This window comes from Apteryx mantelli, chromosome 7 (genome assembly GCF_036417845.1).
Source record: "Apteryx mantelli isolate bAptMan1 chromosome 7, bAptMan1.hap1, whole genome shotgun sequence".
Taxonomy (NCBI): Eukaryota; Metazoa; Chordata; class Aves; order Apterygiformes; family Apterygidae; genus Apteryx; species Apteryx mantelli.
Window position 1 is genome coordinate 33,861,938 of NC_089984.1, and position 27,678 is coordinate 33,889,615.

Sequence of the window (27,678 nt, forward strand, 5' to 3'; positions counted from 1 at the left end):
GACTACAGCTGGAATTCAATACTAAAAATACTCAGAATGCCGAGCCCACTCCCATGAATTTATTATTCAGAGACAAAGACATAGACTAATTACCTCACTGAAGAACAGAGATCTACCCCTAAGTAAGCAATATTTGTGGTGTCTATTTAAAACTTCCTCCAGGAACAACATACAAGCCAACAGGATATTTTATATAACTTGAGGGCCTTACCAAATGACGCACTTACAGAGTGTCTATGTCTGACCTACACTAGCTTTGACTAAATTTACCAGGACAATTCATTGTACAGAATGCATAGTCCACAAATTAATATAGCACCCCAGTACCTTCCTGTAACACAAAATCTGAGGGTTAATTTCCCTCAGAGGATTAATGTAAGCCAAGGACAATGCTCTGTGGGTCTGTGGGTGTGATCTAGCTCAAAGTTAAGGATGATTTTATTACTGAAAAGTAATCACTATTACTTATAAGTACCTAATATGGAAAATTACAATTAAAAATAGAGTAACAATATGACTCTGGTTATCTGAACAACATACATCACTGCCAACAAGTTTTTGTTTTCAGGAGTCAAACTAATTCATTTATAGAGCTTATTAAGCTCATTCCTTCCTACAAAATGGCTGGAAGCCTGCAGGAAAGAGCAGTCTTACCCCATTTCAGAAAGACAGAGGCAAAAAGGGAAGACCATGATGTCAAACTCACTGGGGACCAAGAAAGCTAATTCAAATAGTACACAACAAGTGATGCCCAAGCCAGATCATCTGCATGTGTATTTTGCAACATGGGATATTTTTGTTAGTTTGTAATATGTGCATTGATATTGAAAAAAACCAGACCCATAGATTGTTCTAACCAGTTGCCTGGGCAAGGAACTGGAACAGATTTTCTCTTTGAAGGGAGTCCTTTTACAGCTGTATGTTCAGTGTAGATCTTATCTGTCAAGAACATGCATACCCTGGGAAACTGAACATGCTCCTTACATGTGGCAAATACGTCTGCTACCCAGCTGGGCTTCTCCAAGTAGGTCACATCTATTCAGACTTCCAAACTGAGTCTTCCCCATTGCTCCAGGAAGCCCCCAACAGTGGTGGGTTCTGTTCCAGGTGGGAACTCAAGCCAGCTCTATCTAACAAGAAAACACAGAATTTGAACACAGTTCATATTGCTGCCAGTCAGAGCCCATCAGGATTACATTATGGTATATTTCATAGCAGACTTTCTATAAATAATCTGTCTTCATTGTTTGCTCAAATATTCTTAATTCTTCATGCCTGTATATGGAGATCTGCTGCTACAATGAACTATATTACTGCATTCTCTTATACTTTTGAAATTAAAAAGACTGCTTTTGGTCAGAAGTAAATCACTTTAGTGAGCTCAATCCCATAAATGGATCTTAGTCCACATCATTCTGGGCAAAATATCAGAGATTCTGATACTTTTGGCATGTGCAAAAGGTACAGAACTTTACCCATTGTCAGTGGAACAATCGTCCCATGTCTCTGGTGTTTTGTTCTTAGAGATTTTCAATATCTAAATTATATTAAATGCAATTTATTTTCACAAGATTTTTCATTATCATCTTTCTCTCTTTAAAGAAAACTCTGAAATAACATGCTATCCTTGACTTTGCTCTCCTTTGAAAATTGGTGGCAAGGGCTGAAGCTCTGTGTGTGAAGACAGTGTCCTGACTAACGTGTTCTAATGGCCTTAATTACTTTAAGTAGGTTCTCAGACTGAGCTCTTGCTCTGGTCACTTCAGCAAATACCTCATCTAAAACTGGATTTTTTTTTCATTTTTGAGAATTAAATTGACACACACGATATTCTAGTTCTGGACTTAGCTCCAGGGCACCTGGTAGTTTTGCTGAATGCTTGAGAGAACATGCGTTTGCAGCCCCCGAATACTCATTCATTTACAGGCAACCTGCAAACCATAAATAAATAATCCAAAACAGAAACTGGTTTCTCAGAAGGGTCTTTTCTGGGCCCCTTTTGGCAACGGTAAGGGCTGTCTTGCTCTGGCTAACAAACATGTGAAATTTTTACATTGATGAGGAAAGGCCAAAACCTCCATCTGTTTCAGAGCATATGGGCATCCTTTTTTCAGTGTGACAGACATCAGATTGTGGGCTCTTGACTGCAGTAAAAGAAGCGTGACAGGGAGACATTCCTCTTTTATGCTTCTGTCACAGCAGATACCTCATAAAGTCCATAGGCCATCTTTGCATGGTTGCACTCTAACTTTACCTATTAACCCCTAAAATCTTTGTTCTGGTTACTGAATCACAAACTCATCTCCCCCTTTACTGGAAATTGCAAAGTTGGATCTTTCAGCCTGCCAAAAGCCTTAGGTTCTCTTTTAGTTTTGTTTTCCATTCTTTCCAGAGAACTTCACTAAAAATTTTTTTTTTCCACTTTTTTGGTTTGTTTGTTTGGTTTTTACAAAGGAAAGACACCCTTTGTTGGTTGGATATGCTCCCACAGTTTTTCTTTTTCCCCTTTACAGATCACCACAAATTAGACCATGTTTATGATTGTTTAGAAAGCATTTGCAGAAAAGAATAGAAAGCTTGTTACCCGACATGATCGCTGTATCAGCTTTCACTTTCTTTGATATTGGAAATTGGCTGCAGAAGAAAACAAAATCTAAAAAAGAAACACTGAAACATGTCCAGCCAACTCTTTTCCCGTTCGCTTTCCATGACCTTGGACTGCAGCATTAGTTTCTCTTACAGAACAAGGCTTTGCAACAAATAGTCTGGGAAAAGAAATTAACTAAGATCTTGATACTATATGCCTAAAAAGTTTCCACATGTTTATGAGACAGGAACTTCAAGTACTGAAAGCACAGTGCTCACGTCAGGCTTTTGCAAGCTTTCCACTTTTATTCATTAAAAATATCCCCATAGACTTTCCCATAACTAATGTCATAGCTATACCACCTCCAGCTGCAATCTCATCAGACGTCTCGGGCAGAGCAAGGTCAGGTCGAGCTGGTTCAAGCTTGTAGAGCTTCTGAGAACCCCATCCTGCTGTGAGGAGGATGCGGTATCAGTAATTCGACAGGAGCTACTTTTTTCTCTGAGTCTGTGCTTTTGTGTACGAAAGCAATGAGCAACCTTTCTTCTATGAGGGATTAAGAAGCTGCAGGTCTCTGAATGTAATAAAGTCCAAGATGATCTCCATAAACGTATATCTAGGAAAAAACTCAGAATTACTTCAGAACTGGGATGCAAATGTTAAAAATAATGGTCCTTACTGGAGGAAAGAAGTTATAATGTCAGAATATTGTTCCAAGCTCACCTCAGTGATATACGTAGGCATGTAATGTGTGAATATAATACAGAGGTCAATAGAAATGACCTAGAAATATGTCATAACATACTCAGATCTCCTAGAAAAAACAGGACATTGGGCTTCCCAAATGTATTCTAGTTTAAACAAGTTCACCATTTTTTTTTCCCCAATCAACCAAAGTACTATAAAACAAAAACCGCTATAATTATTGTCTAGATTTGTCCATTTTCAGCCTCCAGCTGTTGAATGCATACATATTTTGTCCATTGGATTAACAGGCCTGTTATTAACACTGTGTTTACTATAAGTCAGGGCACTTCTTCATTTCCTTCCTGTTGAGCTAAATGAGCAGCACTTCAACTAGCCAAGACATCTTTTTTGGCCCTCTTATTTATTCCCATGGCTCTTCACAATATCTTTCTTAATCTGACAGCAGTAGGACTAGATGCACTATCCCCACGACAGTCACATCAGCACCGATAGAGACAGGGGCCTTACTCAAAATTCTCTTGTGTTATCTCTGGATTACAGGCACTTTTCCAGCCAAGGCTTCCATGCATCAGGACAAATATTATATCCAATCTTTGCTAATGAGTATAATACTTAAAAATGACATTCATCAGTATTAATTTTGCAGAATTTCTGATAGTCATGAAAGAGTAACACGATGCTCTCTGAAATGACTGAATGCCACCAGGAAATACTTGAGTAAAATGGCTTGATGGAGAAAAGAGCATTGATCTTTGGAGTTAACACAAATATCCACACCTGCACCTGTAAGGCAAGAAGATGGCTTGATTCCGAGTGTGGTCTTAAAGTGTTGGATGATAGAAACCCTAATTTAGACTTGGTTTTTGCTACCCACAGAAGACAAAAGAGGTTTCCTGACAAGGAAATTCAGCAACACCTGAATGAGAGAATCAGCAACTGCACAGACCAACAACTTTATGCAAATCAAATAAACTGTGAAAGGATAGTCTGCACTGGGGACAACAGCCCTTCGCTGTATGAATACAGTGAGAGCAGAAGTGGCTTGGATCTGCAAAGAGCATCTGCACAGGGTATGTACAACTTAAGAGGTATTTTCACACAAGCTTTGAATGACTCCACAGAGCTTCACTGGGAAGTTACGATAAGATGCACAGTGATTGCCACTGAGTGTTTCTATGAGCCCAGGAATAACACCACACAATCATTCACATAGCATACTCTCATTGTTATGGAAATTACCGAGCTCCTGGAGGAGAGGAGTTATTTGGCCGTAAAAAACACAGAAATCAACACTGGGTGCCACCTCTGGGGTCATATCTTGTTAGCATTTTCATAAGGGATTGCTTTGTTTACATGGCCAATCTCCTAATGTGTTTGGAAAAATGATAAATAAGAAAAGAAAAGAAAACTATGCTTTCCTTTAAAACACAGGAAAAACGAGCCTCTCAAAAGTAATAAAATAGCTACAGAATACCTTCCACTTTTGGACTGTTACTAGATAAGGTAGTTTCAGGTAAAAATCCCCTCTTCTTACTTGGAACAGATTTGATGAGCTTTATCTATTTTGAAGACTCTCTAATTATCTGCAACTTAATTTGCACTGGCCGTGTTCAACAGTGAGCCAGCTGAGGTGGTGTTCACTGACTGTAAAACCAGGCTGTCTCCACCTTCTGAGTGGTGATAAAAAGCCTTTCAGTAGCATGGAGGTGTCAGTGTTTTTACTCTCACAGTCCTACCCTATTAGCACAGATATTTCCTCATTAGCCTGGCCTATTGGTCCTTTGCCTTGTAGAACCTCCTGTGTACACAGGTTATGTCAACTCAAACTTTTTCCATGCATAATGTCTCATCTGCATTTCTTTCACGATCCGTGGCTATGCCCAACTCTGCATCTCCTGATTTACGCCCTTGAACAGCAGTTTAATGTTCTCTTCTGTTTCCTGTTTCAGTTTCCAATACCGAGCACAAACACACTACTCAAGTTAACAAGATTTTATCTTTAGACCTGGTGACAAGTATCCTGGCTGGATGCGAGCAAATTGAGTCTTCCACATAAATATGTCATGCCTGCCTCCCAGTGTCACACAAGATCAAAGGGGCAAGGGACACATGAATTTGAGAATGACGTCATTCACAGAAGCAGCACACCACTAACAGAGGCTGCATTTTCTGTATGACTGAAACAGATTTGGGATCCATGACACTCAGACACATTCACATGGCCTGGATCTCCCCATTTGCTGCCTAACCTGTGGCTCCTGCTGATTGTGGCTGATTTGAGAGTGCTCTTGTACCACTTAGAAAAACATGCTTGTTAGGATGTTTTTATCTAAATGTAACTACTGAGGGGCTGGATGGAGCATGCTGGTAGCGGACACACACATTTCCAAGCTTCACGTCTCCCTAGGATCTAAAATGGTGCTGAAGAGGCCAAAGACTTTGGTGAGTTTCATGTATCCAGAGGGGTCTGGTTCTCTCACCTCCATCTGGGAGGAGAACGGCAAACAGCCAGAAGACCTCAGGCAACTTAACTATTTACTTGCCTCTGTCGAATTCAGGAACTAAGCCTTAGACGTTCACCCTTGAAAACCATTAGCTAAAATCTTTGAACACTAGGAACCCGAAAACACAGTATCCCTGACAAGCACAGCAGACAAGGAAAGTATAAAAGTTAGGTAGAAATAGAGGCGAAAAAGACAAAAAAAAAAAAAGACAAAAAAAAAAAGGAAGGGCAACAGGAACAGATCTACTTTATTACAGTAGGTTGTGAACTGCGAAAGTTTCAGGGCCTGCGTCTTGAGGGACATGGTTTCCACCCTGACAGAAAGCAGCAAGGATGCTAACCTTGTTAGCAACATCTGTTTAATCTGCTGCAGCATGTGAGACAACTCCAAGAGAAATAGGCAAAATAAAACACAATAAAATTAAATTAAATATCGTGAATGTTGGCTTGGCATCTAGATTTCTCTCTCAAAGGATCAGAAGATGTGATAAACCCACACAACACTCCTTGTCAGTTGTGCTGAGGAAATAAACACCAGGACAAATGATTCAGAGGTAGCAAATTATGATAATGAAGGAATACTCAGGATGTGGCCAGGGGGCTGAACGCACAAAACCTAAATGGCTTAAAGAGTCACCACTCAAATGGTTAACTTAGCCTGTAGCTAGGCTAAGCAATGAATAAGAGCAGTGGAGCCCAAATAATGCTCTATAAGCTTTAGTTTTTGGGATACTAGAAATTGTACCAGGTGAGGAAAAAAGAAAGAGAAATACTAGACATACGTTTCAATTCTGAGGAGCTTGCAGCAAACAGCCTCTATCCAAACATGTTAATTTTTCAGTAGCCTTGAAGTCCCTCCCAGGCGTTGCTGAAAACATCAGAAAGACTGACTGCTAACTCCAGGAACAAACTGCTCTCAGCTGTGCCTTATTAAATTACACGTATGCAACCACTTAGATAAACTAACCACTGTCCTGTTTACACTATGTCTTCCAAAAGCCCCAAGAAATAAATCAAACCCATATCTTTACAATAGATGTGTCGTGTACTTTTTGTGATATGTTGTGTCTGCACCCAAGCCTGTTCTGCGTACAAGACCGCACCTAAACTATCAGGGAGCAAAGTCCCTGTTCCTGCCTCTGCTCCCTTCTATAAGCACGTGGAAGTTTCTTGCTGTTTAACTTCTCAGGAAAACACTGGATAGTATGCAGGTATTTTACTAATTTGTACACATGACTTTGATCAGAGAGGATTGTAAAGTGATTACAGTCCTTTTTTCCTGAGACAAGGCCAAATGCAAACAGGGAAGCTTAACCTAAATTTTATCTACAGGACACAGTGCTCTCAATTTCACATGTACCTGGAAAAAATTAGTGTTCCCCTAGCTCTATTGCTTTTTATGCTCATGGTAAAATAATCAGCCCATTTCTTGGTGAACAAAAGGATCTTTTATCAAAGAGAGCCTCATGTGGTGCCTTGGGTTTACTAAAAGTGTTTCCAGGCCTCCCTCAATTTAGCTTGTAGCAGCGGGGACGGCCACAGCAGCTCTCGGTCCTGCGCGGGGAGGCATGGAGGCAGGGCAAGAGAAAGCCTCTCGTCTGAGGCAGCAGTTGCATCCTGCTGCGAAGGAGGTTTTGTACCACAGCTTAAAAGTGTCCAAACGGCCGCAGTAGATGTGGAGGCAGAAGAGGCAGGTGCACAGCACTGCAGCTGTTACAGCTGTGCTCTGCAGGTGGGAGGGAAGGTCACTGTAAATCAGGATCAAATTAAAACATGGTCTAACTCTGTTATGAAGGCAGTTCAGTGACAGAATAAATGAATCCAGGCCTTGGGAGTTAACAAGTCTGACCGGACCTGGAAGCAAAGAGCCTTTTTTTCTGTTAACTACACAGGCAGGAGGAGATGAAACTGGTGTCACCTTAGCAGGTGGATACTGCCTCTGTCCTGTGGCCAGAGCTGCTTCAGGGTTTCAGGGGGTTCCCTGCTTTTTTGGAGCCACAGCAGCAGCAACGCCCTCCATGTCTGTCACTCCTGTCACAAGGTCACACATAGCACAAGCGAGGTCAGACGGCTGCCGCAGAAGTGACAAGGGCAGATGAGATAGTAGTTGTCCGGACAACTTCAACCATCTAAAAAGGTCCAAATGTTTGACATATTCTTGTATGCCTGAACAGCCACTAGTGCTTCTCTAACTATGGCAGGCACAGTCTGAGAGATCTAAATCACAGCTGGGCTTAAGCCATATCCTCAGGAAAGTATTTGCATGTGAAAGCATAATTCATTGCTCCCCTGCGCCTAATCTGTACATGAAAAGTTTTGCAATACGGTGGCTGAGCACCTCAAATACAGCTGCACTCCTGAGATTTGGAGCTGGGAGAAGCAGAGGAACTCGGGGCTATTCAGCAGAGGCATCTCCCAGCTCCTCTGAAGTTCCCTGCTGAAGGCAGGTAGGAAGTTCAGAAGAGGGCTGGCACAGTTACCAATGAAGAATCAAATGAAATGCATGAGAGATATATGCTAGCTGCCTCTTTTACATGCCAGGAACCATGTTTCATTTGTCTCCTAATTAAAAATAAAATAGACAGGAGTCATCCTTGGTAGGCATTACTCTTACCAAGTATCCGGAATTCTCTTGGCTTTTGAATAGCAGCTACAAATCCTGAGGCTGTATAAGTTGTATTGCTCCTGTTTTTGAAAGCTCCTTCCCTCTCCTGCCCCTGAGCTTCTTAGTCACAAGAAAAGAAAGACTCAGCACAGGAGGAAATGTTGTTTCTAAAAGGTAGCTATTATTCCAGAAATCAGCCTGGCTTCTTGACCCCAAAGTCATCCTCATATTATAGCTAAATCACTGGGGGGAAAAAAAAAAAAAAAAAAAGAAAGAAAGAAAGAGAGACATAGAAAGAGACAGAGGGAAGAGTAATACCTGCTAACATATTCCAGCTCACATCTAAGTAGCTAGCACACTCCTATCCCCTCTCTTTATAAAATCACCTGTTCTTTGATAAGGTTCAGCTGTAGCAGTTCAGAAGTCTCCTCCCTCTTCTTCCCCCAGGATCTATCAACACCCTCCATCTTCATTAAAGCTATTTGACCTCAAGTTTGATGTATTTCCTCTTACTGTCTGCAAACCCTGCTTAAGGAAACGTTGTTAGAAAATGCTTGCAAACCCCACAGCAACTCCATGGTTAGGGAAATTAATCTGTTAGTAGCAAAATTTCCAAAAGAGGTCCCTGCACTGCATGTCCAGTGAAGATCAGAGACTTTGAAAATCTGACCTAAAAAGATATATCTGGAGTTTAGCTGCAAATTTCAGCCTGCAGGCGAGGCTCCTCTAGGAGAATGTATCTAGTAACAGTCTCAGAGAAGTGCATAATTGAATTTCTGTTATAATTAAAAAATGTATCATTTTCTGTAGCTGAAGAATTGAACTGATTTTTTTCTGCTGTGATTTTAATGCTGACAAAGACAGTACTATCATTTGCATTTGTTTAACAAAGTGACTGGAATGACTCTGCATCTATCCGATGTTGCTTTTGAATCCTGCGATGTAGTCTAAGCCCATGGAAATGTGTTTAGGGAAACAAATTGCTCTTCCAGAAGTAGATATTTAACGTTGCTCTTGGCTCTGAAGTACATACAGAAGCTCAAGTTATATATGAGCTGAGCTTTATTCCCTGTTAATGGAACCTTTTCTAAATGGTACCACTTACAAGGGGTAATTTGTGATTTCCCTAAGAGTTGTTTTTTTTTTGGCCAGCTGTTGGTGAAGCGGTAGCCAAAAGGACCATGCAATAGTCTGTTATCTGGGAATCATGGATTCTACCCCAGTCTAATCGGTGTTTGTTGGGGGAGATAGGCTAAGTCACCTTGCATCTCATTGCTTCGGCTTCTGGATTGGTAAGAATGCGGTTGCAGGGTTGCTTTGTAGGAACACAGATTCACTCTGAAAACTGCTCTGTGAGAATCTGATGTCATTATGAGTGATTACATGATATCAATATCTTTAAGAAATTATTACCATAAATGACTGTGACCGAGTCACAGAAAGTGTAAATCAACAGCTGAGAAAGAATCTGAGCCCACCTTCTCCTGATTCCCCATCACCCCTTTTAATTAGATGAAATTTATAAAAAAGTTCCGAAACTGAGCAATACCACATGAAATTCAGTTTGTCAATCTAAGAAACAGGCCAAGTTTTGAATAAGAAACCAGGTAGCTGATGATCAGTGCCAACTGATGGAGTCATGCCATTAATCTATAAACAGAATCTCTGTTAATAATCTAAAAGAGGAGCACCCAGGAAATGAGTCAGTGGCTGTTGAGTCTCCTTCATGTAGATGCCACCTTCTTATTACATAGTTCTCATTCCCCCGCTTCTGTCAAAGGGATCCACGCACGTCTGTTATTATGGCTTAGATTAGGCAGCTGGGACTGATTTTATGTTTTTTTTTCTTTCATTTTTTAATAGTGCTGCAGCAGTTGCTTAGAGGAAAAAGAAGAGAAGTAATTACATTAGCATTTAAAACAAATCACTATAAGAAAGCAGTGTTCTTTAGGTCAACCAATTTGTTAAAAGTTATTTAAATCACAAGAGCAGAGTATAGGATTGCAAAATCTTTAATCGTATATCTTTTGCTTTTTTTTGTGTGTGTGTGTATAAATGCACATGTATATATTTATATATATATATCTGCAGATGTATTTTATCTATTAAAATGTGTGTGTGTACATTGACATATTTAATTTTGAAACCTTGGCAAAACTAGCTAAAAAGAAATGTCATCCTTGTCTGAAATACTGTAAAGAAGCAAGACTGACCACTATATTATCTGAAGAAATACCAGGTTATTAGAAGTGGAATAGATTTTTATTTGCAACTTTATCAATAGACACCACTGAGGTAATTACAGCCAATGAGGATCCAATAATGATACCACCGTTAGCATGAGCTCTGCAGGTTGTCCCACTCTCTCCCAGACACTCTGGCATCTGCCAGATCAGGAAAGTGTGTTTCCCCCTTGCACCATCTTTCCTGTGAAAACAAAATGGCTTAATAATGAGATCTCTTAGCACAAACCCAGGAAACAGTTCAGGAATGCTGCTGGGAACGGACGGCATATGCTGGATCTTCCGCCTGGAGACACGTCCGAACAGGCACACTGTTTTCTTTATTTTTCTCACCCTTCCTGTAGAAGGGAACTGGATTCATTTCTCTAGTTGAGGAGGAAGTCACCTTTTTCCACACTTTTGCAGGGTCTGAAGGGCAGGAAAAGGGAATCGTTTGCATGAGCTACTGGAGAGGCTGGGGATCTGTGCATCACGTGTAAACCACTGCTGCGTTTGGCGGAGCTGCACCATCAATTCCTTGGGCTTCTCTGTGCACAACCAGGAGGACCGTTAAAGCTGTAATATTCCTAACTAGATCATGGATGATGTGCATGTCTCACTCTGCAGAGCATCAAAGAAGGGAAGAGATGTTTATTAACTGGCAAAGGAGCCTCATGTTCTTCTCAGTTCTGTGATGTATAAAAGAGAGCAGAAAAGCCAAGTTAGGGAAGGGTCTTTCTCTGAGTGCTTATAAACTTTTATTTCCACACTTTGAAGTGTTTTTTACAGTCAGACTTGAGAACCCAAGAAGCTGAGAGGGAAAAAAAGGCTGGAGGTGAACTCTGCAACCATCAAGTAGGGGCCAAAGATCGCTGGAAGATTCCAATAAATTTTGTGCAAAACAAAAAGGATTTGTATTACCTACCTTTACTGTGGGATGAGACAATATGTAGTGAAAAGAGGATCTAGCTTTTGAAACTCATTTTTCTGCCAAGCATTACAAAAAATTCTTTTTTTTGCTCTGCCCTCAGTGGTCAAGTTGGCTTATAGTCTAGCCAGGCACAGTGCAAACCTTTCCATCTTTGAAGAATTTCAGTTCTTGTACCTGGGCTCTTCTAGGAGACCTGAAACTACATGGAGCTTCACCTCCAAACTTGAGTTTGGCATTCTGGGCCCTTTTTGAGCTTTAAAATTTCCCTTTTTCTTCCTAAATAAGTTATAAAGAGTTATTGTACTTTTTATTAAAATTATCTGCTGTAAATTAATCTTTTTCATTAAAAATTTGAAATACTAGGCATTTTGGAAGGAGATATATTTTTATATATTTTCAAAGTAGCTTTCCATTGCAAAATTGTTCTAACAGATATATTTTGATCAGTCTAAAAACAGACACTGACACTTGCCACGATAAGGAATGGTAAGGAGGACTACCCATACTATCTAATATCAGCTTCTGAGGTACTTAAGTTAGTATTCCATTAGCAATAGGCTTCTATTTAGTTAATGGAGCAAGATAGGATCTTGCAGAGAACTATTTATGAGAACTGGATATGTGTGTATGTCTGTATCTGTCAGCTTGTGGGAAATTAACTATTAGGTTTCATGAATCCTCCCTTCCCCAAAAGTCTCAGTCCTGGCACTACAGAAGTGGAGATAAGTGAGGAAGCCAGCCATGCCTTTATAACTGAGAGAAGGCATTGATGCTGTTCCCTGAGGGTGGCAACAGGCTGTGACTTCTCCTCAGAAGATGACACCTCAAGGGGACTAAGTGTGTTATGCATAAGGGTGTCATAGGTTCTTTTATTTTGGATTTCTTTTTTTTTTTCATCCATCCCCAGATTTGAATGGGACAGTTGACACCAGCTACCTACTGCCTAAGGAGAAACCGCATATACGACAATGAAGCATACGTTCCCGAACTTCAGATCTAGAAAACCTGTCTGAGTTTCAAGGAAGATAAAGTCACTCATTTTCATTTCTGTAGTACTGTATGAGTTGGTGCTTGTCTAGTCAGAGCAATATGGAAGCCTGTATGGTCTAACTTACCTGGAGCAAGACACAATGCCTAAAATGAATTAATCCCTCAAGGAACTTAGTTTGCCTGGCAGTTATTGGGAGTGAAAGTAACTCATAACTTTAGGGGGAGCTATCAGATTGAGAACATAGGGCCTAAAAAGTCTCTTTGCTGATGCATTGCTGAATAATGGGAAGGAGAAACATGTTACCGATAAAATATAAATGACATTCTCCACCTTCAAACCCAGCTGAAGTACCTCCTGACTGTCAGAAGGATGAATTACCTCACTATTCAGCCTTGGTGCAGCTCTGTATATCCTGGATCCGATCCAGGCTAGAAAGTATACTGAAAATCTCCTCAGAAAGGCCCATATGAGTTATTTCCCTTCTGGCATCAAGAAACTCAAAATGGCCATGTTGGCTGGTTTCCAGAGCACAGAGCACCTATAAATCCTTTGAAGTTCTTGACAGATGCTGGTACTTAGCACATAGCATGAAGACAAAATTAAAGTTGCCATGGATTTATGACAGGTCTTATTTTATGTGCCATACAGTGTCCTGCTCTGCCTCTGTTCCAAAATGAAGGCTTGCTAATACTGCAGAGTATCCCCTGGGATTTTTTCAGCAGGCCCCACTACTGTTCTTCAAGTGGTTTAAGATGCTCGACTGGACCATACATTAGCAACATTCACTGCTGGCCAAGCACGTAATATCATTTATTGCTTTTATATTCCTGTTTCTGAAACTTTTTCCTGTGTATTGCTGTGGCTAACTAACCATGTCTCACAGATTCATGTTATTTTTCAGAACTCAATACCTATGCTTCTGCCCTTCAGGGAAGGTGAAGGTGTCATAGGTGATGTCAGCCGAACTCAACGGTCTTGACTTTAGCCACCTGTTAGCCCACATGTAATTTTTTAGGTCATGTTTAGCTAGACTCTGCTTCAAACAAAGGCTGATGTATCCCACTTAGCTAGACAGAACATTGCACAAAGGGCAGGGAAATGTAATGGTTGAACGTGAGTAAAGAACAACAGCTGTCTCAGCATGGTGTTTGCTATTTTATAGTGCACTGTTGGGGTGTGCAGTGTGAGTTACTGTTTTAATGATGGTGCATGAATCACTGCCTGCGTACATTGGTTTCACTCAGTGGAACTATGAGTAGCACTGAGCTAGTATTAATTTGTCTGTTTTAATACAGCAGATTGTTGGTTTTGGTGTTTCCAAAACCTTATGTGAGGGCTACAAGACACTTCTTGTCACAGTAAGAATGACGACTGCAACAATATCACAGAATCACAGAATCACAGAATGGTTGAGGTTGGAAGGGACCTCTGGAGATCATCTAGGCCAACCCCCCTGCTCAAGCAGGGTCACCTAGAGCACGTTGCACAGGATCGTGTCCAGGCGGGTTTTGAATATCCCCAGAGAAGCAGACTCCACAACCTCTCTGGGCAACCTGTTCCAGTGCTCTGTCGCCCTCACAGTGAAAAAGTTTTTCCTCATGTTCAGATGGAACTGTCTGTGTTTCAGTTTGTGCCCGTTGCCTCGCGTCCTGTCGCTGGGCACCACTGAAAAGAGTCTGGTCCCATCCTCTCGACACCCTCCCTTCAGATACTTGTACACATTGATAAGATCTCCTCTCTGCCTTCTCTTCTCCAGGCTAAACAGGCCCAGCTCTCTCAGTCTTTCCTCATAGGAGAGATGCTCCAGTCCCCTAATCATCTTTGTAGCGCTTCGCTGGACTTGCTCCAGTAGTGCCACATCCCTCTTGTACTGGGGAGCCCAGAACTGGACGCAGTACTCCAGATGTGGCCTCACCAGGGCTGAGTAGAGGGGGAGAATCGCCTCCCTCGACCTGCTGGCAACACTCTTCCTGATGCACCCCAGGATACCATTGGCCTTCTTGGCCACAAGGGCACATTGCTGCCTCATGCTTAACTTGGTGTCCACCAGCACTCCCAGGTCCTTCTCAGCAGAGCTGCTTTCCAGCAGGTCAGCCCCCAACCTGTACTGGTGCATGGGGTTATTCCTCCCCAGGTGCAGGACCCTGCACTTGCCTTTGTTGAACTTCATGAGGTTCCTCTCCGCCCACCTCTCCAGCCTGTCCAGGTCTCTCTGAATGGCAGCGCAGCCCTCTGGTGTATCGGCCACTCCTCCCAGTTTTGTATGCAAACTTGCTGAGGGTGCACTCTGTCCCTTCATCCAGGTCATTGATGAAGACGTTGAACAAGACTGGACCCAGGACTGACCCCTGGGGGACACCACTAGCTACAGACCTCCAACTAGACTCTGTGTGGCTGAGCATAACCCTCTGAGCTCTGCCATTCAGCCACTCACTGTCCACTCATCTAACCCACACTTCCTGAGCTTGCCTATGAGGATGTTATGGAAGAGAGCGTCAAAAGCCTTGCTGAAGTCAAGGTAGACAACATACACTGCTCTCCCCTCACCTACCCAGCCAGTCATTCCATCATAGAAGGCTATCAGATTGGTTAAGCATGATTTCCCCTTGGTGAAGCCATGCTGACTACTCTTGATCACCTTCTTGTCCTCCACATGCTTGGAGATGGCCTCCAGGGTGAGCTGCTCCATCACCTTTCCAGGGATGGAGGTGAGGCTGACTGGCCTGTAGTTTCCTGGGTCCTCCTTCTTGCCCTTTTTGAAGGCTGGAGTGACACTGGCTCATTGAGCCAATGAGTGAGAAGTCGGAGCCAGTAGCATAAGTCAGTCAAAGTACAGCATCACAGAACACAGTAAAGCAGCAAAAAGCTTTGGTTAATAATATATGTAAATATATGTAAATATAGATTCACATGCAATTCTCTAAAAATGCATGTTTCTTATATTTTTGTGACTGGACTGCAAATTGCTTGAGAAGGCATTACTCTCTGAACATTATTTCCCCTGCAGCGGAAAACGAGGCTCAGGGATGTCACCTGATCTTGTGGTCACAAAGCAGGTTCAAGGCACAGCCCAGGAGCAGATCCTGGCCTGGATTGCCTCAGTCATCCTGTCAATGTAAAGCTCACGGTAACTTGAAAAAAAAACATGTTTCAGGATTAACTGCCCCCCCCCAAATGACAAACACCTCCTATCAAGACAAACGTCATCTCCAAATGTCAATATTTTAAAAAATAAAAATCTCTGAATAGGTTGCTATGAAGTACATTTATTTTTAGGCTTACTTCTCTAATTAGAAGTTACCAGGGCTTTACCAGAGCAGTCTTAAAGTGTTTATGGGGGACGTACAATGAAACAGAGCCTTATGCTTACAGTGAATATCTTCCATTATTAGCTAGTTCCTAAGTGCTAGTGACAAAGTCTGTCCCTGGCGTTTTGGCATTCACAGATTTGCTATTGATTGTGGACACGTCCTTGTGAGTGCAAAAGATAAAGGGAAATTTTTTAAAAATAAATTTCAGGTGAGGAAAGTTGCAGGGCACAAAGCTATCACAACAGGAAAGCAGAGAGGCTGTTTGGAACAGGGAAATGCATTCGATTTCCATAATGGGGGAAGAGTTTCCTGAGAAATCTGGTACATTTAGAAGCACTCATTAGCCCAGCATAGATTTATTAATACCAATTGAAATGCATGTCAGAAATGTTGCCACAAAAACTCCTCAAAACAGGAAAAATAGTAATAATAATAATAAAAAAAACAAACCCTTTTGATACATATCAAGTTCTCTAAAGAATCTTTGCCAAATGGTTTTCCTACAAATCTGCTTCTTTACTGTTGTTAGTCTTCCAACAGCAATAGACAAAAATGCAATGACTATCACATCTGTTAGACCATTATTATTTCATGTGTGGGGGTGACATTGCCACTTCATGATGCACAGTAATGATGCATAATCGGCTGATGACGCGAGTGGGCTGGCTGTCACTGGGAGCCTCTGCAGCTGTGACTCTTTTGGGTGGGGAGAAGAGACGCAGCATTTATTCGAGGTTTCTGTGTGACAGCGTGGAGGGGTTAATCTAAGTGCAAGGAGATGTGTAGATGCCTCTTGTCCACTTGCAGGGCACTGAACAAGCTTTGAGAGTATTAGAAAGAGCGTATAGGACTAGTTGATGGTAGCTGAAAACACCAGGCAGATCCAAACAAGCTGTGTAGGCTTCTGTGTCCCGCTTTGCACTTCGAAACATAGAATGATGCCAAGCCTCCAAAATGTTGTGTTTCTAGTCTTGTATGTGAAAGAGAAATGCCCAAGCCTGATTTTGGTACAAGAAAAGGAAGGTTCTTTTATTTTTTTAATGCCTTTCTTTATAGTGTCTGAGTGCTCCTTACCAATTCAAAGGAGGGAAATAGTATATTGTATAATAAACCTATTAATCTTCTCTTTCTTGGGAAGTTTATGAAGGCCCAAAATTCTCTCATTTTTATTATTCTGCTGGGTTCTTAAATTTCTCTCCAGTTCTCCGCCATATCTTTTATTCTGCCAGGCTAAGTAAACTGCTCCTATAGTTTTCTCCAATGTGATTCCTGTGTCTGCTACAATTTAAATCCATCTTCCTTGACTCCATCAAAATGAAGCTACGCATGCTGTCCCACATGTGATCCCACTTGAGCCATTTACAACAGTATCCGTACTTCCTATCACTATTGCAAAGTTAGATATTACAGTTCTCTTTCAGCAGTATGTATTGTTTGATATATATTGCCATTATATGAGCTATATTGTAATCAGAGTTGCTTTTCTCATGGTAGCAATCTTTTGGTAGCTTGTAATCTGCATCCCGTGTAGCTCCTGGGAATGGCCAGTTCCCAACCTTCCTGCCATCTCTAGCTCCTCTGGTGGTCTCCGAGTAGGGGTTGTTGCCTCCTTCCCTGGGAGTAGGTTCATTAAGGCCCTGGCAGGTGGTGACTCACTCCAGAGTCCTCAGCTCCTTGATGCTTCCCTGTCTCCAGTTCAGCAAACTTGGTGCAGCTCTGCCCAGGGTGCCAGTGCAGGCGCTGGGCTCACAGCTCTCCTTTTGGGTGCCCCCGTATAGTGTTGCATGTGAGGACTAAGTTGTCCTTCTGGGATGCTATGGTGCCACTGATAGAACATGAGTACTGTTGTGGCTACTTGCAGTATCCTGGGTCAGTTCTGCCATAAATCTGGAGGGATTGCACCCCTTATCCCTCTCATGGGAGCTAGTTATATTTCTTGAAACCCTCAGACAAAGGTGGTAATTTTCATTTCCATACTGTCTTTTGCACTGCTCTTCAGCACTTCTGTTTAAAGGTTGCAGCATCTGTTTTCTCCGAGGGTCCTGCATGAATTGCCTTTATGAAGATAATCTTAAGCCAAACAAAGATTTATTAAAAAGAAAAAGAAAGGAAATTGAAAAAAGAAAGAAATGGTTTATTTAACTTTCAACATAAATTTATCTACATTCCTCATGAGCTAAGCTAGATAAAATATTTCAGCTGTGTGATAAAAGTGAAGAGAAATACAAATAGTTCACCTTCCTTGAAAATCAGTCTTCTATCTATTTAAATACTCGTTATCATGAACTTTCTGTCTAGAGAGAGATATGAGTATCCTATGTGTTTCTCAGCATTTTCTCCAGGTAAACATGCAGCAGAAGTTGAAACCATCACTTTCCCTGACAGGTGGCACGTTGAGGATTAGCTTAACAGTGATGAACAGCTAGTTTTCAAATGCTCAGTTACTTGCTCAGAGACTGTCTTGCACAGGTTGTAACATGTCAGCAGAGTAAAAGTTATCCAGGCATCAGGTTTATCAAAATTTTCCTTTATATAAATTTTCCCTTTGAGTCAATTTTTCCTGCACTAATAATATGGTAATATGAACTATGAGCATATCTCTGGACTCAGCTTAACATTTGTCCAGTCTGAGTCTTGTAATAAGCTTTTGATTCTATTTTCAGGAGACAGGTCAGCAGTGAGTTGATCCTGAGCTGATCACCTCAAACCTTCTGATATTTGAAATCTAGAATCAACCCTAGTTCTGAAATATCTTTGCCATCATGAAATTAAGCCTAAAATGCAATTACTCTTTGTCATTTCAACAGAACTTAACCTGTTGTCAGGACTCCTAAAATGCAAGAAATAAAGAGTAAAGAATTAAATATCCATACAATCCAGACACACGAAAGGCATATCTTGAGCCTTGTGGGAAGCGTGTGACTGAATGTACTCTCACCCATTGCCTTCTAAATTGGATGCAAAGGCAGTGGCCTACTAAAATGAAGAAGTTAGGGCATTGCCTTGCCCTAGCCTGCCACAAAGTAATAATACAATTAGGAGAGGATGCACCTGACTAATAAGTAGATTTTCATCAGGGGCAGTAGGAAAGTTTTTCTCACATCCTCTCAGAAAACACAAGCATTTTTTTCTGCATGGCTGAGTTGTACAACGTGGTGTCCTCATCCAGGCCAGAGAGGATGCCGGGGTGTGCGCCAGCGGATCTGCACTGGGAGTTGATATCAGGCAGTGATGCTCTCTTTGGGAGACTCTTCTGGAGGTCTCAGTCTTATTGAGACAGTATGTGAGCAGATCAGCCCCACACGTAGGCTTATGGGGAGCCACACATCAGATATTCCTTAATGTCCATAGGGGTGTGTGATAGACCTGCTATGAGCATGCCAGCTCCCCACATATGGGGAACCTACACATGCCAAGACAGAAGCAATTGCTTGTCTTTAAGCCAGAGAGATGCATGTCAGTCCCACAATGGGATGAGCTGTGAGGAGCACTGTAGCTGTTGGTGCCTCTTACTGACTGTCCAGCTTCCTGTTGACCATGCTGCAGGTCCTGGCCAGGTGCTTTCAAGTATTATGATGTTAAAAGGCAATTCCTTTCAGCCAACATTAGCCATGTCAGACTTAGGTGCTGCAAAGCTAGCTTCTTCCTCTGCTGCCAATGAGAAGAGCCACTCTTGGTATTTGAAGGCCTAAATCTGTTTGTGGGATTAGCACCCTTGGATTAGTGCTACCATTTGGAAAATATGAATCTTGATTTCAAATGAATTCAAGGTTTTTAGCTGGGTTTGGCTGTCTTCTCTCTTAGATAACAACACTGTGATGCAGCGTTTGCTTAGCTTCATGGAGGCCCAACAGCATCAGCCAATAGTATAAGAACTCGCAAAATTACTTAAATCAGCTGCTGGTGACTATTTTCAAGTTACTATTTTCAGGAATTTTGTCCTTCCTCCTTTTGTATATGGCTAGTTGATATTAATTCTAACCCAGCAGAAATTGTGTGTGCTACAGAAGGTAACATAAGAAGCGTTACTGCATATCTTCTCTATAACAGATTTGCACTTATTGGCATAAATCCAATAATCACTAGGTTAGTTTCCTCTTCATAAGACAAAGTAGTCTGATACACTTTGCTTATTTGAATTTTGATTATCCAGATCTAGAGGCCTTATAATTCTGTCCAATACAAAGGGATGGTTATCTGATGGCATTTGTCTAGTGACGGATAAACACAATCAGTGTAGCTTCCGGATTTTCACTGTCAGCCATTGCCCTCCTCTCTTGTCAGCCTGACAGCTGTGCTTTGGCAGTCAGTCGTCCCCACTATCCTCGCTGCCCATACCAGAGCCCTGATAAGGCAAGCTAGTTAATGCTACCGCTCCTGCTGCTGGGGAAAGAGCTGGTCTCTAAGGGTAATGCCTACAGCTCTCCCCTCATGGCAACAGTAGTTACTACTCCGGCCTCACCCCTTTCCAAGAAGCAAAAAGATCATCAGACCCCCAAAAGAAGTCCATGTCCACCAGCATTGGACCTGTCCCTGGTTCAAGTCATGCTCCCAGCACTCTTTGTTCCTGAGTCTCAGGTGAGAAAAAAAATGGCATTTTGGCAGTCTGCTTCTTGCCCATTTCATCCTCATCCTGGTGTCATAATTATCGTGACTTCTTCATCCACCCCACCCAGGCCACGGCAGGCAGAGACAAGTGGCTGAAATTGTACCCCTTATCTGTGCAGTGCTGAAGCCTCATCTGTCGGGACAGTCCCACTGATCAGGAGCAATCCAGTTGCTCCTCTAAATGGCTCAGAGTTGGAGAGGATTAATGGCGAAAGCAAAGCACTCCAGCCAGGCTTCTCTGTCTTTCCTAAAGCGTGAAGGAGCCCAGGCCTTTGTGTGGATCTTTTGATGCAATTGTAGTACTTTCACCAAAGCAAGAGTTGGCAGCTATTTTTATGGGGAAAGCTGTACAGTTTCTACAGTAGTTAAGATTTTCAAAGCAGTCTAGGGGATTTTGACACATATCTTCCATTCGCTTTAATACACCCTCACTTTAATGAAAGATATGTGTCTGAATCCCCCAGGCTGCTTTGGAAGTCTCAGCTATAGAGTCTGATTTAAAACCTACTGAGATCAAGTCTCTCCACTGACGTCAATGGGCTTTGGACTGTCCCAACGTGAAGGAGATTTCTTTATTGGATGTGCCTGTAAAAGGCAGAATCTAAGCCAGTTCACATTGACCCATTCTTCATATCAGGCAGACTTTACTAGTCATCGCTAATGGTACACAGCCTTTGAGCAGCAGGATTTTCCAAGTGATGAACGATTGAACAGCCACAGTTACAATTAAATCTTTAGTGCAATTGCTATTAGAAATGGATTAGGGCAGGGGGTAATGTTGCCTGAGACATTCATTGTGAGGCAAAGGTCGAACAGGATGCCCAGAAAGAAGGGAAAGATTTTGAGATGGTAGCTTAAAATGAATGCAAAGGCTGGAAAGATGTTCTACGCCCTCTTTATATGCAGCTTAGCGTCCGGGCTGTTTTTTTCCTCATCGTTTTGAAAAACATCCAACATTATCTTCAGCTAAAAGAGAGGAGTTTGAGCAAGGGACACTGGTGTTCCTAGCGGTATAGAGAAACCTTTCAGCAACCTGTTTGTTTTATCTTTCATGCATTTAAGGCTAAACTGACTGTCAGGAAAAGATCTTCCCCTCTCCCTACCCCAGGGTCAGACCAGCAGGGACTGTTTTCATTTGGAAGTGAGAGAGAGGAAAAAGAAAGAAGGTTGTGGGAAATACGGAGTAGTTGTTTTCCTTTGTATATGGATATGGTCCTCTCAGGTCACCTTAAAATTTCCCTCCTATTTCTAAGGTGCTAGGACAGTGGCCATGCTGCCTATTCCTTTGGTAGCTGGGAGACTTTGATATCCAGGGGCTCCTGAACTGAAGGTCTTACATTCATTGTAAGCTTCTGGAGAGCATGTGGTATATTTGGATCACGATTTGAACCTTTCTAGACATAACCATCATATGTGAGCACAGGGAGCTCTGCAGGAAGACTAAATAGGTACTGATTCATAGGTTGAAGAGAATTTAATAGCTGTTATTCTTTTACATTTAATTAATAATCTAACAGTCTAAGTCACTGCAGAAATGGGCCTCTCCTTAGCTCCAGAAGGTTGCTACACCTCAGAGAGGGTAATTTAGGTTACATTGAATTTCCCTCCAGCCCTTCAAGAAAGCCAAGATTAGCAAGAGCTAACAGCTGTGTGTTGTAAGAAGCACAGACAAATCCTCCAACATTATCTTTTGGATTTTAATTGCCTTTTTTCCCCATGAGTTTTCCCAGTCTGACCAATCAGCCACACTCATCTAGTGGAAATAACTGCAATGGAGAATGGGACCTAGTTATCATTGGGTATCTGCAGCTGAGGCAGAAGAATTGTGAATTTAAACTATGCAGATATAAGCTTTCAGACCTCTTCTCAGCTCTGGAAATGTGTTCTATCCGCAGGAAATTCCAGGAAACACTTGACACATCTGTTTGTGCGGTGCAGAATAAAGAACCCATATTAATATGAAGACAAGTTATTGAATAACTCTTGCATTTCCAGGCTTGTCAAAGGGACTCACACCAAGAACCTGCACCTACTTGGGCATTTCACGTTATGTTCTTTAGCCTGTTATACTGAAAGGAATATGAGTCATTCAAATATCACAAAGTAAATTAATGAATCTGACTGAAACTGGAGACAGTACTCTTTTAAAACAAATACAAAATCAGTTCAAACAAGGAGTTCATTTCTCAGCAGTGTGGAATTACTCCAGTGACACATCCTATATGGTCACAGAATCACAAAGGAGTCTTCCATGAAGCATGAAATCACAGCATGTCCAGCTTTGGAGAAATATTCAAGTTTGCATTGCTTGGTTTAGTCTAATTTTAATTCTAATGATTCACAGGCAGGTATTTTGGACCTCTGTGTGTGTGTGTGTGTGTCTGTGTCTGTGTCTGTGTCTGTGTCCGTGTACATGTATGCATACACTTATATCCGTACTTACATACACCTTCCCCACACACTTATTTAATAATATGAATCCAAGCAGTGACTGTTGAAAAACCCTCACATTTTATGGAAAGCAGAGGTATGCTTTCAGAGAATGGTGTCATAGATTGTTATAACAGGTTAGACAGAAAATTAATGTGTAAGTGAGAAGTGATATATCCATCTGAACATGCTGGAAAACTGACAAGACATACAAACTGGCAATAAGTATATAGGTATATATACTTATTAAAAGCCCATTATATGATTACTGGCTCTGTTACAATATTTCTCCATATGTATACATACAATAGGTATATACAAATCCCATGTACACCATGGACTAGCTGTCACATGATATAAACTAGTACTGCTTTGTTGACTTTCATAGAGCTATGCAAATTCACTCTAGCTGATTATATGTTCTACTAAATGTATAAGATTAGCCGTAGTGTATGCCTTATCTCTGAAGTATTTAGGTAGTTATTTTGTAATTCAAACTATCTTTAAAATCTCAAAAGAGAAGTTTGAGCCCCCACTAATTTTTTTGAACTGCCTTCAGCACTAGTACAATGTTGTACAGCGGGTCTGTACAACATAATTTGGATTTTAATTGTGATGCTATAGCATCAATAATCTTCATTCTCTCTGAAGATGGTGATTTGGATGTCTCAGAGAATTGCTTATAGTCTATATCTGTTTTGTCCATAGACTGCTGATTGAAGAGCAGGAGCCTGCCGTTAGTAATCAAATGCAATTGTTACACTTGTACCATGTGGACAGGTAGGTTTGGGACTTCTCCACACCCCTAACTTCGCATCACCAAAATCACCCCTGAGTTTTTTTTCTTAGCCCCCCCAACAGATCAGACTTGCAACTTCAGTGCACCAGAAGATAGGGCGGTAACTTTTCTACCATGTTTGTTCCATACAAAAAAACATGTTCATTTTCTGTGGCTGTTTGGTCTAAATTGACACACAGAGAAAAGCAATAACATGGGTATCAACTGAAGGGGAAAGAAAACACCCACTCATCAATGTTCCCTCATATTACTCCTGCCAGATTTAATTTCAGACTATCCAATTTTTATCCCAACTCAAATATCTCATTTCACATGAAGTTTGTATTGTATTAGCAGAAAGAATAGCCAGTATCTAGCATTTATAGAAAGTCTCATAGCCTTTCTTTCTCATCATTGTTTTTGTTTTTGTTAATTCCCTTCCTGTTTTCAGAGAAGCAGAGCCGTTTCTCAAACAGTATTGCAGTGAACAACTGCTTGAGGACTGAGTCATGTGCCAGCATCTGTGCTGGGCCACTGCTAGGACAGGGAGCTCTTGGACCATCCCATTGCTAATCAAACAATCTGGCGACATCCTGCCAACCCTGTCCTTGTCATCTGCTGCTCGCTCTGCATGAACATTCGATTAGCTCGGCATCAGATTCTTCCTGCTGTGCACAAAGTTTCTTTTCCTTTGCTACCAGCCAAAGGAAGCAGGGATGGACTGTTTTAAAAATCTTGGCTCATCTTATCTGGTTCATGACAAATGCATTCTCAAATTAGTCTTGCAAGTCACTTTTTCCTAACTAGAAATGACTTGTTACAATAGCCTGTGACATATTTTTATTCTGCTTTATATCTTGCTAGCCTGCTTGTCCTTTTTTTTTTTTTTTTTTTTAATACCATGCTCATTTTCCCAGCCTCCTTCTTAGGGTTTGATTCTGAAAAGGGGGAGCAGTTTGCCTTTGACCTAGGAAAGTGATAAGCAGATAAGCAAGTCCAACTGTTTTCAGACCACTGTTACTTGTGTGCTTGAAGTTAAGCATATAATCAAGTACTAGGTTGCAGTAGGGCAAGACTGGTTCCAAAAATGCAAACATTACATATACCATGGGGTTAGTTTTCTTTTTTCTTTTCCTGAACATAGAGGAGTGGTGTCTCCTCCTTTCGGTATGATGGTTCCCAGTGGTTTAGCTCTCTCTACATCCTTTTTCTACTGTTGTTGTCTTCTCCTTGCATCCCCTTCTCACCACAAGAAACAGAGCAGGAAGAGGATTACGAAAGCAGAAATCCCCTTGGACAACTCAGATCAAGGATGAAGAACTACTACTGACAAAGCATGGCTGTAATCATTCCCATGTGCAGGGAAAGGTCAGTGGAGAGTTTGTCCTTAGGGGGTGGATAATTTCCAGTGACATAGGATCTTCCAAGAGCACAAGGAAAAAGAAAAAGTGCCTTGAAAACAAGCAGTTTCGGGCTTTGGGGCTAAGACAGTTAGTCCTGTGCAGTTTTAAAAGCACAAGCAGGGCTAAAAATAAATATAAATATCTTTATTGCATTACTATTAAAGGCTAGCCAATATCCACACAGAAACTTAACCTCATGGGACTGGATGTTAGGGACTTAAATATCCTTATGGATAACAGACAGCAAATCAAGTAATGAAGCAGTAGTGAATTTACACTTTAAAAAAGAAGAAGAATTTTCAAAACATAAGAAAGGGTTGAATCTTAGAGTTTAAGTCTTCACAGTAAATAGAAGTAACATGGATAAAAACAGTTATAATATGGATTCTGTATTCTTAGAGATCATGGAGTAAGGCTGCTTTTCCCACCCCTGATACTGCCTTAGGTAATACGATAGGTACAGTGACTGGGCTACTATCAATGTGCACCGCTTCTGTGCACTGGATTGAACCAGAGTGGTGTGTGCCACCAGCCCTGTGAAATTCACTGCAGCAGAGGTCCTACTTTCATTTACTAGGGATAGAAATCCCTTCCTGATCAGTGCTGGGCTGCATCAGCTGTCATCACCACCATGATGAAGTGAAACATGGTGATGGCAGACAAGGGTGAAGTCCTTGAGAGAAACACAGATTATCTGATTATGAATGAATTATTATCTGATTAGGATGAAATACCAATTATGCTATTTGTAGAGTGCTTTCTCTCTGCCTTTCCCATTTGGACACTTGCTTCTTGTTGGATATTTACAAGCTGGTGTTTACTCTCTCTCTCTCTCTCTCTCCCCCTCTCTCTCTCTCTATCCTAATCAAAAGGGAGCCATAGGTACCTCCAGAGGGCAATTCATCACCTCTTGGAGGATTCTCTCTCTATGGACAATAGAAGGAATCAAGAACACCAAAGTCAGGCTAAACATCCAACTTGCAGACATCTGTATAGAGAGTCATCCAACTTCTAAGTGTCTAAGTGACAAATTGGAACTTGCTCAGGGGGTCAGGGCAAAGATGCTACACTTCTCAGTGCACTGTTTGGTCAGTGTTTTGGTCAGCTGCCTATTCTCTCCCAGAGTATTGCCTCACAGTATAAACTATTTAGCTCTGTTTGATTCAAGGCTATGGCAGGAAAGGACAGTAATGTACGGAAAATCGAGTTAAAACGTATTTTCCTCCTGGGGACTTTAAAATAATGGGCAAAGAGTATTTACAAGGAGCTCCAATGAATAAAAGGCAATGTGTCCCTAATAAAACAGTTACTGGAAAGGTAATTTAGGACACACACACCTCAGATTTTCTGTCTGAGTTGGGACCCTTCAAGTACAGTTCCCTTGTGCCTTAGATTGAGTCCTTATCTTGCAAAGAGATGGTTGTTTGTTGTTGTTGTTGTTGTTTTTAATTTATACCTACACCCTTCAAAGAGGGGGGGAAAAAAACCTGACATGGAAAAAATCCCCCAAATTCTTGAAACGACTGTACAGAGAAATCTTGAGCTTGGTCAGCTGGTTTGCTGTTTAGTGGGCTAGAGAAGCTGTGAAGGCCACTGAAGAGAGAGGAAAGGCTTAAGCCTACTATGGGATCGAGTTAACCTTGTTGTTGTAAGCATGGATCTAGCACTGACCACAATTCCATGTTATGAGTCCTTGGGCAACAGGTCATTTAATGATTTCCCACCTTGATTCCCTTTTTACATTTGCTCTGTAATTGCTCTTTTAGTCGGATCTTTTCAGACATCACCCATTACAGAGTTGTGTAGTGGGAGCAGCAGCAGTTGCACAGGGTAGGCAGTAACTTCGAGCACAGGGGAGAGTGGCCAGTGATTTCGGCAGGGAGGGACAATGTCCTTTTGAGTCAGGACAAGCTTTGAGGCAGGGAGCAGTTCCAGCAAAATCACTGGCGTTCACTGACCACAAAGAGGAAAAAGAGGAAACTGAGCTTTTCCTATAGCTGCAAATGCAGAAACGTGAAACTGTTGCAAGGCTGTTTCATGGTACAGTCTTTCGCACCTGGGAAACGTTGGAGCTCATTTATGAGCCATTTTACAGCCTTCAAAGACCACTATGGCCACAGTATTCTCTAGAGTTCAACTTGACAAACCGCTTCACACCTGGAATTGTTTGCAGGGAAAACAGGAAAGAACTGTCATTGCTTAGCTCCAGTGTGGATCCAAGCTACAAATCTGCTGAGGCACGGATATTTTAGAGCATATTAGCTGGAAACTTTGAACTAACTTGAACTTGAACTGAACAAGCAGTTCAGTTAATTTGCATGAAAATAATTAGGGGTTTGGCTTCATAACTAATTTCTGTGCTGTATATTGTGCTTATTATCTCGGCAGGTACTCTGTAAAAGCTCTTGACAATACAGCCCATTTCTAATAAACTCCTGCCTAAATCTTGGTGAATCTAGATCTATGACTATGTTCTTCTACACTCGAATGCTTCTCCTAGTTTGTATTACTTCTGCAAGGAGAAATTGCAAATACCTTTTTCTGTACAATGATATAAAGAGGACAACTTACGTGATGAAGGAAGCTGATAAAGAATTGGGC